Raw genomic sequence first — 8458 nt, 5'->3', positions numbered from 1 at the left:
TATGTGGTCCCAACACAGATTCCTTGTGACTCCAATATGGAAAGAAACATGTTTATATCGGTCACAGACGATGGTTGTTAATGTCAGACCAGGCAAGGAAGGACACAAGTGCTGGCTCATTCAATAAGAAGGTGGAGATATGACGTCAACTCATTCGTCTGGACGGGAATGAGGTCGAAAGACAGACTGTGAATCTGCATATGCAATGGGGGAAGACTGAGAAGAGGAATATGAGGGGTATTGATGGAGGCCAACAAGAGCTAACGGGTGATGTTGAATCACCGTGGTTCTTCAAACGGTCTATATTATTTGATCTGGAGTATTGGAAAGATATTTCAGTGCGTCACAACCTTGATGTTATGCATGTCGAGAAAAATTATGTGAAATCCTTATCGCCTTGTTGTTGAACACACCTGGCAAGACTAAGGATGATGCTAATGCGCGCAGGGACCCGAAACGGTTGGGAATTAAGAAGCGTCTATGGCTAAAAAAGAGCAATGGCAAGATGATTTAGAAACAAGGTCCCTTTTATTTAAGAAAAGAAGAGAAAAAGCTTTTCATCCAGAATTTACATGACCTATATGTTCCAATCAGTTTTAGTGCGAATTGGAAGACCATCATAAAGGGAGATTGTGTGGATTTAAAGGGAATGAAGTCTCATTCTTACCATGTGTTGATGCAACATTTGCTCCCAGTTCTCATCTAGCATGCATTCAGGGATAGGAAGATCATTTGTCCTATAATTACAAGCTTTTGCACTTTCTTTAATGCCTTGTGCTCGATAACAGTAGACGTTCAAACGCTCCTCACTCTTGAGAGGGGTATGGCTAGGACGTTATGTCAGCTTGAGATTATATGCCCTCCATCTATATTTGTCGTGATGAAGCATCCGTTGATCCACTTAGCTTATGAGGCTCCAATATGAGGTCCTATATACTATCGATGGATGTATCCATTCAAAAGGTACGCTATAAGTTTAGTAAGAGTAATCCACTTAACATCTATGGTTGTATGTATTTGTAATGTATCATTATCTTTGTCAGGTTCATGAAGAATTCAAGACCTATGTCTGTAACAAGACGCGACCTGAGGGTTGCATTGCAGAACAATATATCCAAGAGGAGACAATTATATATTGCAAACAATATAGAGGAAAACAAAAAATAAGCCTCTTGGAAAAATTGGAAAAACGGTTTGATGGAGTCATTCCAGGACTACAAAAGTTGCAAGATGTCGTTGATGATGATAACAATGATGATGATGTTGGTCCAATAAGTTCAGGTCAAAGTGTTACCCTAGCAGGTATCGAATATGAACAGGCTCGTACATGGGTACTGAAGAGTCATCCCAGCTATGATGTGTGGGAAGGGTATGCACAATTAGCTCATTTGTATATATCTTCTTTACTTTATGCGATTTCAATATAACAATGGTATCAAATAACGTGCAGGAAGCACAAAGATTTCTTGCAGCGATGTTACAGGAGGACCAACAGGGTGCCTAGCGAGGATGAATTCATACCTTAGTTGAAGAGGCAACCAAAGTTTAGCGAATCTGATGATAAAGAATTTAAAGATATAGTGAGAGGACCTCTAGCTTTTTGTACTCAATACAATAAGTATTATATTAATGGTTTTCTCTTTATCACTAAGGATTATGAGGAGAATAAAACGAACAAAAACAGTGGGGTTATGACAGAGGGTATAACCACTTTCCGATCTAGTGCTAAGGATATGAATACAGTGGATGAAAATCAACCTTACTACGGAGTCCTTCATAGAATTATCCAATTGGAGTACAAATCAGGGTACAAGCCCATCTTATTTAAGTGTGATTGGGTGAAGGTGACGCATCACGGTGTTTCTTTTGATGTCAAAGCGAATCTGAAATTAGTAAATTTATCCAGTCTTTACAGTTCAGACAAATTAGGTGACAAGCCATTCATTCTTGCGGAGCATGCCACGTAAGTTTTGTACTCCAGAGATCCGAAAAAATCCTAAATGGCATGTGGTATTAGAGGTTCCAAAAAAGATTTTTATCGAAGAAGAGACATGCCATCTATCGAAATGATTTAAGGATGTAACTGATGCCGATGTAGGACCTAATCTCACCTCATTAGCAATTGTTGATGAGTTGATATTCAATGAATCTGAAGACATCAGTGTTGTAGTCGAGAAAATAAAGAAAAGAAAGCAACCAAGGAGAATCTCTTGAATTGTTTATATTTTCTAAGCATGTAACAAGATGATATTTATTAGAGGAAATCCAATCAAGGTATAGATAATATAGTGAATTATTTGTATTTTATCTGTTATCCAAATTATTGTATTAATCATTAGTGTTTTTATTTTATTTTATTTTATTTTAATTTAAACAGGAACATGGATTCACAACCAGAGGCATTGGGTGTGCACTTGACCAAGACTACAGATGCGAGCAAGACCAAAGGTAATATGATAATTCTCCTTAATTAGATATGTAAATTTCAATTTTCTTATATATTGGCAGTAATTAACCGTGTGTATATATAACTGTTATTCTTTTTATGTTGTTGTGTCAACTTCTTCTTCTTCGTCTAGAAAGAGAGGCCCTACTAGGGGTGCTTTTTTACATGAGTAACCTGATAGGAAAAAAGTCCTAAAGACGAATGAATTCAGGCAACCGAATGAGGATTGTCCTGAACAAAAGCAATTTGCATCGCATATCGGTATCCTCACCCGTACTCATATCCCGATCATATACCAGGACTTTCGCCAGGTGCCTCATACACACATTCAAATGATCATAGAGTCATTGTCACGGGCTTATGAGTTTAAGGGTCAAAGTTGGGATGCGAGTCTCACATACGTAACAAAACGCATCAAGGAAACATGGCGGAATTACAAGAAAAGGTTGACTACAAAATATATTAAAGGCAAGGATCCTGTAGTTATGAGAGATATTCCCCCCCTCGGTATCTCTATGGAGGATTGGTTAGTCTTCGTGAATCAACATAGCACTGAGGAATTCAAGAGAGCAAGCGAAAGGAATAAAGTCAATCGGTCCAAGCTAAAAGGACCTGCGTGTCTTGGGAGGAACAGCATGGCTGTTATTCGCCATCAGATGGTATGTATTATTTATTTATAAATATAGGTATTATAGTTTAATATTGAATTTACTTTTAAATTATCACTCATCTAACTCCACTAATATGTAATGTGCCAAAGGCGAAGGAGAGGAATCTTACCTCTGATGCCGAGATAGGTAGATGTGATGTTTACTTAAGAGCCCATACAAGCAAGGACAAAGTTGTCTAGTATCCTGACCTTGTTGTAAGTACATCCCCTTCTACCACTAACCAGTACCTTTATGAGATGCCAATGTATAACTTTAAATTATTTTACATCTATTTGTATTTTATCGCAGGAAAAATTAGATTAGCTTTATTCTACCAATCCTTCTTCTAAGATTACCAGCGTTGACGATGCCCTTACATAGGTAATAATAAAATTTAAAAATTATAGTGAGATTCATGGTAATTATGAATTTTCTGATAACTTGATTTGCAATGTTTTACAGTTGGTTGGTTCTAACAGTAGAGGGCGAATGCGGGGTCTAGGTTGCTCAATAACCAAGACAGGACTGAAGATGTCAGCCCATGCTCGTTCAAAGGTAGAGAATTTGATAAAAGAAAGAGATAACCTAGTGCAGGAGATATTTGATATAAAGAAATCATTGGCCAAGATGGAGGCCTGGATAGAGATGCAGCAACACGCACAATCTACTCAAAACCTCTCATCACCAACAATTGCTAAATCTGCTCAGGCATCGTCGGTATGCAAGTGTAAATTTGCTACTGTATTAAACTTACAATTATTTTATAAACGACAACAATACTAATGCCATTTTATATGTGTACATGTAGCCGGATGTTATATATATCGGTAAGAGATGCAACTTGCTTAGTTGGGGAAATCGTGATGTAGTTGCTCGTGGTCAAGTATACGAAGTTAATCCAAATGCAATTGTCTATTGCGAACCATTGGAGGAGGGAGCTTTTGTTATTACCCTGACTGAGATTATACATCCTGACACTCGTTTGTGGAAAGAAGATGGGTTCGCATCTACACTTGGAGAGGCCAGTCTGGGATCACTTGTGCAATGAGGGAAGGAATCTTTGAGATTTTGATAATTTGAACAAATTTGGTACTCTATAATTGAACTTGGTGTGAATGCTTTTTTTTGTTACTTTATATGATGTTTCGCTTGTTTTTTTTTTGTTAATTTTGAACTAATTTGGCACTTTAGTTACTTTATATTGATGAACTCAGAACTTGGTTTGTTTTTAGTTACTTTATATTGATGTTTCGCATGTTTTTTTTTTTTTTGGTTACTCTATATGTTGTTTGGTTTGGTTTTTGTAATTTTGAATGAATTTTATACTCTATATTTAAACATATTAGACTCCATTTGGTCGTCACAAACCAAACGGAGCTAAAGCCCCTTTTTAACTCCACCAATGCAACTCCTTGCATTGCCGGTCCCAAGCCCAGGTAAAGGAGGAGGGAGAATGGGCATCAAGGTGAGTTCTAGTAAAGGGTTAAAACTGTTAGAAACAACAACTCAAGGTAAATATCTATTTCCTTATGGCTTTTCTTTACATCTCTAATCAGTCTGAAGTTATCGTTCCATCATGTTCACGGTCCAGTTTTAATGTTTAGAAAACTTATTATGCTCTACCTTTTTATTCTCTTCATGGCATTACAATGAAGTCGTTTTGGTAAATTTGTAGAGATCCAATTTGACAAGAATGGAAGGATATCAGGAGCAGCTATTAGAACTTATTTACTTGAAAGATCGTGTGTTTGCCAAATTTTAGATCCTGAGAGAAACTACCATTGCTTTTACCTTCTTTGTTCAGCACCACCTGAGGTAGTTATTCTCTTCTTTCACCTTACTTCCTTATCTGTTTGAGATAAACAGTTGCCGTCTCATTTACTTTCTTTGCGTTATAAGACTATATGCCATTTTTTATACTTAAAGAGACATGATTTTGGAATTGTTGACTTAACCTTGCAGGATATTGAGAAGTACATATTGGGGAACCCTAAATCATTCGATTACCTCAACCAGCGAGCAAGAACAGGTCAACCTTCCCCTGTCAATCTAATGCTATGTTGGGTCCACCTCTAGGTAGAAATTATTTCTTAGATTTGGTTGCTCAATCAGATTTCTAATAGTTACTGTTCTCTTCAGGAGGCTATTTTCAGGGTTGTAGCTGCTATTCTTCATATTGGTAATATTGATTTTGTAAAGGGAAAGGAGATAGACTCATCTGTCGTTAAGGATGAAAAGTCTAGATTCCATCTTAAAATGATAGCTGAACTTCTCTTATTTTCCTTCTTCCTTTCATAAAGGTTCCAGCCATGTTTGGAGGCCATGCTGTGAGCTGAAACTGACCTCCAACTGGGCCTTGAAGAGAGCTGCAGCAGGCCTTTAAATGGGCTTCAATCCAAGCTATAAACAGGCCTCAACCTTAGGCTGAAACTAGGCCTTCTTCAGGACACATAAGGAAGCTAAAAAACATCCTTCAGCCAGCCCCAAATCTAAGTCGAAATACCTCCTAGATAGGCTGTAAAGATGCTGAAAATCGGCCCTCAGTCGGACCTTTTGCTGGCCATGAAATGCACAAAGATATGGGCTGAGTGTAGCCTAGGTCCGAAAGTGTTTTGAACAAAAAATAAGGCCTTCAATCAGACAGCACAGAGGGCTGAGAAACGCATTTCAGATGCCTCGCAGTCGGGCCGGACATGGCTCACGGTCGGCCATGAAACCTGGATCCAAACGGCCTCCATCTGGGTCGTGCTGCGTGCTAAAAACAAGCTCCAGATGGGTCCGATTTGAGTTGAAATCAGGCCCCGACTGGGCCTTGATCTGCACTAGAATCTGGCCTTAAACAGGCCCTTAGTACCAACCTTACAGCTAGGCTTTTTATGGGCAGCAAATCAGTCCAGGCCAGACCTCGATTAGGCCTTCCATCTGGGTTGAAACCAGTTAAAAAATCAGGCAGTGGACCTGTGTCCAGCCCCCGCACAATTCATTACAGATTGCGCGTTTGATATTTCCTTATATTTCATGGTAAATAGTTTTGAGCAGTTCTGCATTAATTTCACAAATGAGAAGCTGTAATAGCATTTTAACCAAGTTAGCTTACTCCATGACAAGTTGTTGCCTCTATCTTGGAAACCTCTAATATCTTGATTTTTTCTTAGGTTGTGTACTGACAGCATGTCTGCAAAATGGAACAGGAAGAGTACACAAAAGAGGAAATCAATTGGAGCTACATAGAGTTTCTTGATTCATAGATAAATCAGCGAGTATGTACATTGCTCACTTGTGCGATACTACCCAAACTGCCTTCTGTTTTGCTGTTGATTTATAGGTTTGATCTGGAACTGCAGATATTTCCATGGGATGTGTCTCGCATTTTAGCATCAACATAGGCAAAAGCAATCCCAACAAAAACAAGACTGATTCAATTCCATCTTCAATAGACAACAAGGTGCATTCTTGCACACACTTCTTATTGTAATTGGTGCGTTCTTGCACATGCTTATTTTTAAATTTCGATGCATTCAATTGTGAAAGGATTTATGACTTTGAAAATGAAAGAGAGAGGCTCATTATGGAGAAGGACGCAGTCATTCAAGAGCATGCTTCCCTGGAAAATCAATTAGTTTCTTTACAGACACAGATAAACAGCCTCACTGCAGAAGTAGATAACCTGACAAGCAAGGTGCTTAAACTTACAATCTAACCTTTTTTGCTGAACATAAAATGCACGTGTCTTTATTGCCTTTCCTATTGTAGGTTAGTTCCATAAAGAAGGAATATGATCAAGCCCAATCTGAGCTCAATTTGAGTTGTTCAAAGATGAAAGAATGTGACGCTGAGATCAGTGCCACTAACCAGTACCTTATTGTGTTGTTTCCTGTGCTTCTTGGTTTTCTTTTCCATGACAATGAAATAGTATGATTCAACACCTAATTGATGTTTGGTTTTGCATTTTTTTTAAAAGAAGAAGGTTAATGGACATGCATCTCAGTTAATCTGATTGATTGCTTTTAGCATTGAGAAGAGGGTCAACAAAAAAGTTATGGCAATGTTCGAGAAAGCTGAAGATGAATACAATGACTTTATCCAAGAAAAACATCATTGAGGTATATTGTTGTATTTCTTAGCCTGTAAAGGATCTCATCTTTTAAAAAAAAAATGAATTTGTTTATGTCTGAAGTTGTTTGTTTACTGTATTCATCTCTTGCTTAGAATGATAAGTCAAAATTCAAGAAGGTGATTGAAGAGCTTGATGAAAAGAAGGAAACACTAAAAGTTACTTGGGTTAAAGTGAACAAGTGAGTCAACACTTCTCTGCTCTAATGTTCCAGTTCATATTTTGTGCTTTCTAGTTGAAAATCAAGAATATCATTTACTTTTGTTGGTTATTTTAGCGAAAGAAATTTCCTTTCCGAATTATGTTAGTGTGCGTGATTTCAGCGTTTTAGATGGCTGAAACTATGGTCCAAATTATAGTATCCGGCTTCCTTGGATCCCTGGATCAGACGAATTCAGTGGATCCCGGGGATAGGCTGTGTTTATGTATTTGCTCGAAATTAATGGAGTAGACCCGGATGTGCGTCGGAGCTATCCGGATGAGCGGGGGTCCCTAGAAGGTGGGAACCGCTGTTATGACCATGATGAAGCTGTCCATTTCCTATGGATAGCATTGGAGGGGCCTGGCCATTTGGATAGGCCATGTTTATGTATTTACTCGAAATTGATGGAGCAGACCCGGATATGCGTTAGATCTATCCGGATGTTGAGCAGGGGTCCCTGGAAGATGGGAACCGTTGTTATGACCATGATGAAGCTGTCCATTTCCTATGGACAGCATTGGAAGGGCCTGGCCAATTGGAGCAGGCTATGTTTATATCTGTATTTGCAGGGACCACACCCTTAACCTATAGCCTAAGCCTATTCTCAAATCCCAAAACCTATAACTACAACCTAAACCTATAAACTATAACCTAAACCTATAACCTAAACTCAATTCCCTAAACTTTAACCTACAACCTAACCTAAACCTATACTTATAACCTAAACCTATTCTCAAATCCCAAAATCTATAACCTAAACCTTAACCTAAACCTATAACTAGAACCTATAACCTAAACTCAATTCCTTAAACCTTAACCTATAACCTAACCTAAACCTATACTTATAACCTAAACCTAAACCTAAACCTAAACCTATAACAAAACCTATAACCGACACTTATAACCTAAACCTAAACCTATAACCTATAACCTAAACCTAAACCTAAAAGCTAAATGTATTCTTAAATCCTTAAACCTAAACCTACACCTAATCTTAATCTCAACTCCTTAACCTAAACCTAAACTTGAAAACCCAAACTTAAACC

General features: G+C 38.1%; 2 long non-coding RNA genes across 2 annotated transcripts; both read left to right on the top strand.

Moving 5' to 3' along the window:
• The first annotated feature begins 2541 nt into the window (after positions 1-2541).
• Positions 2542-4537, top strand: LOC131220513 (uncharacterized). Its single transcript, XR_009158648.1, has 5 exons — positions 2542-3105; positions 3207-3311; positions 3406-3477; positions 3559-3813; positions 3905-4537. It is a non-coding gene; the product is annotated as an uncharacterized LOC131220513 (long non-coding RNA).
• A 2579-nt stretch (positions 4538-7116) lies between these two features.
• On the top strand, positions 7117-7845 carry LOC131220512 (uncharacterized). Its single transcript, XR_009158647.1, has 3 exons — positions 7117-7199; positions 7306-7391; positions 7542-7845. It is a non-coding gene; the product is annotated as an uncharacterized LOC131220512 (long non-coding RNA).
• The last annotated feature ends 613 nt before the right edge of the window (positions 7846-8458 follow it).

The sequence above is a fragment of the Magnolia sinica genome, chromosome 12 (genome assembly GCF_029962835.1).
Source record: "Magnolia sinica isolate HGM2019 chromosome 12, MsV1, whole genome shotgun sequence".
Classification (NCBI taxonomy): Eukaryota; Viridiplantae; Streptophyta; class Magnoliopsida; order Magnoliales; family Magnoliaceae; genus Magnolia; species Magnolia sinica.
Note: the sequence above shows the minus strand (reverse complement) of the source record. Positions and strands in the feature narration are given on the sequence as shown.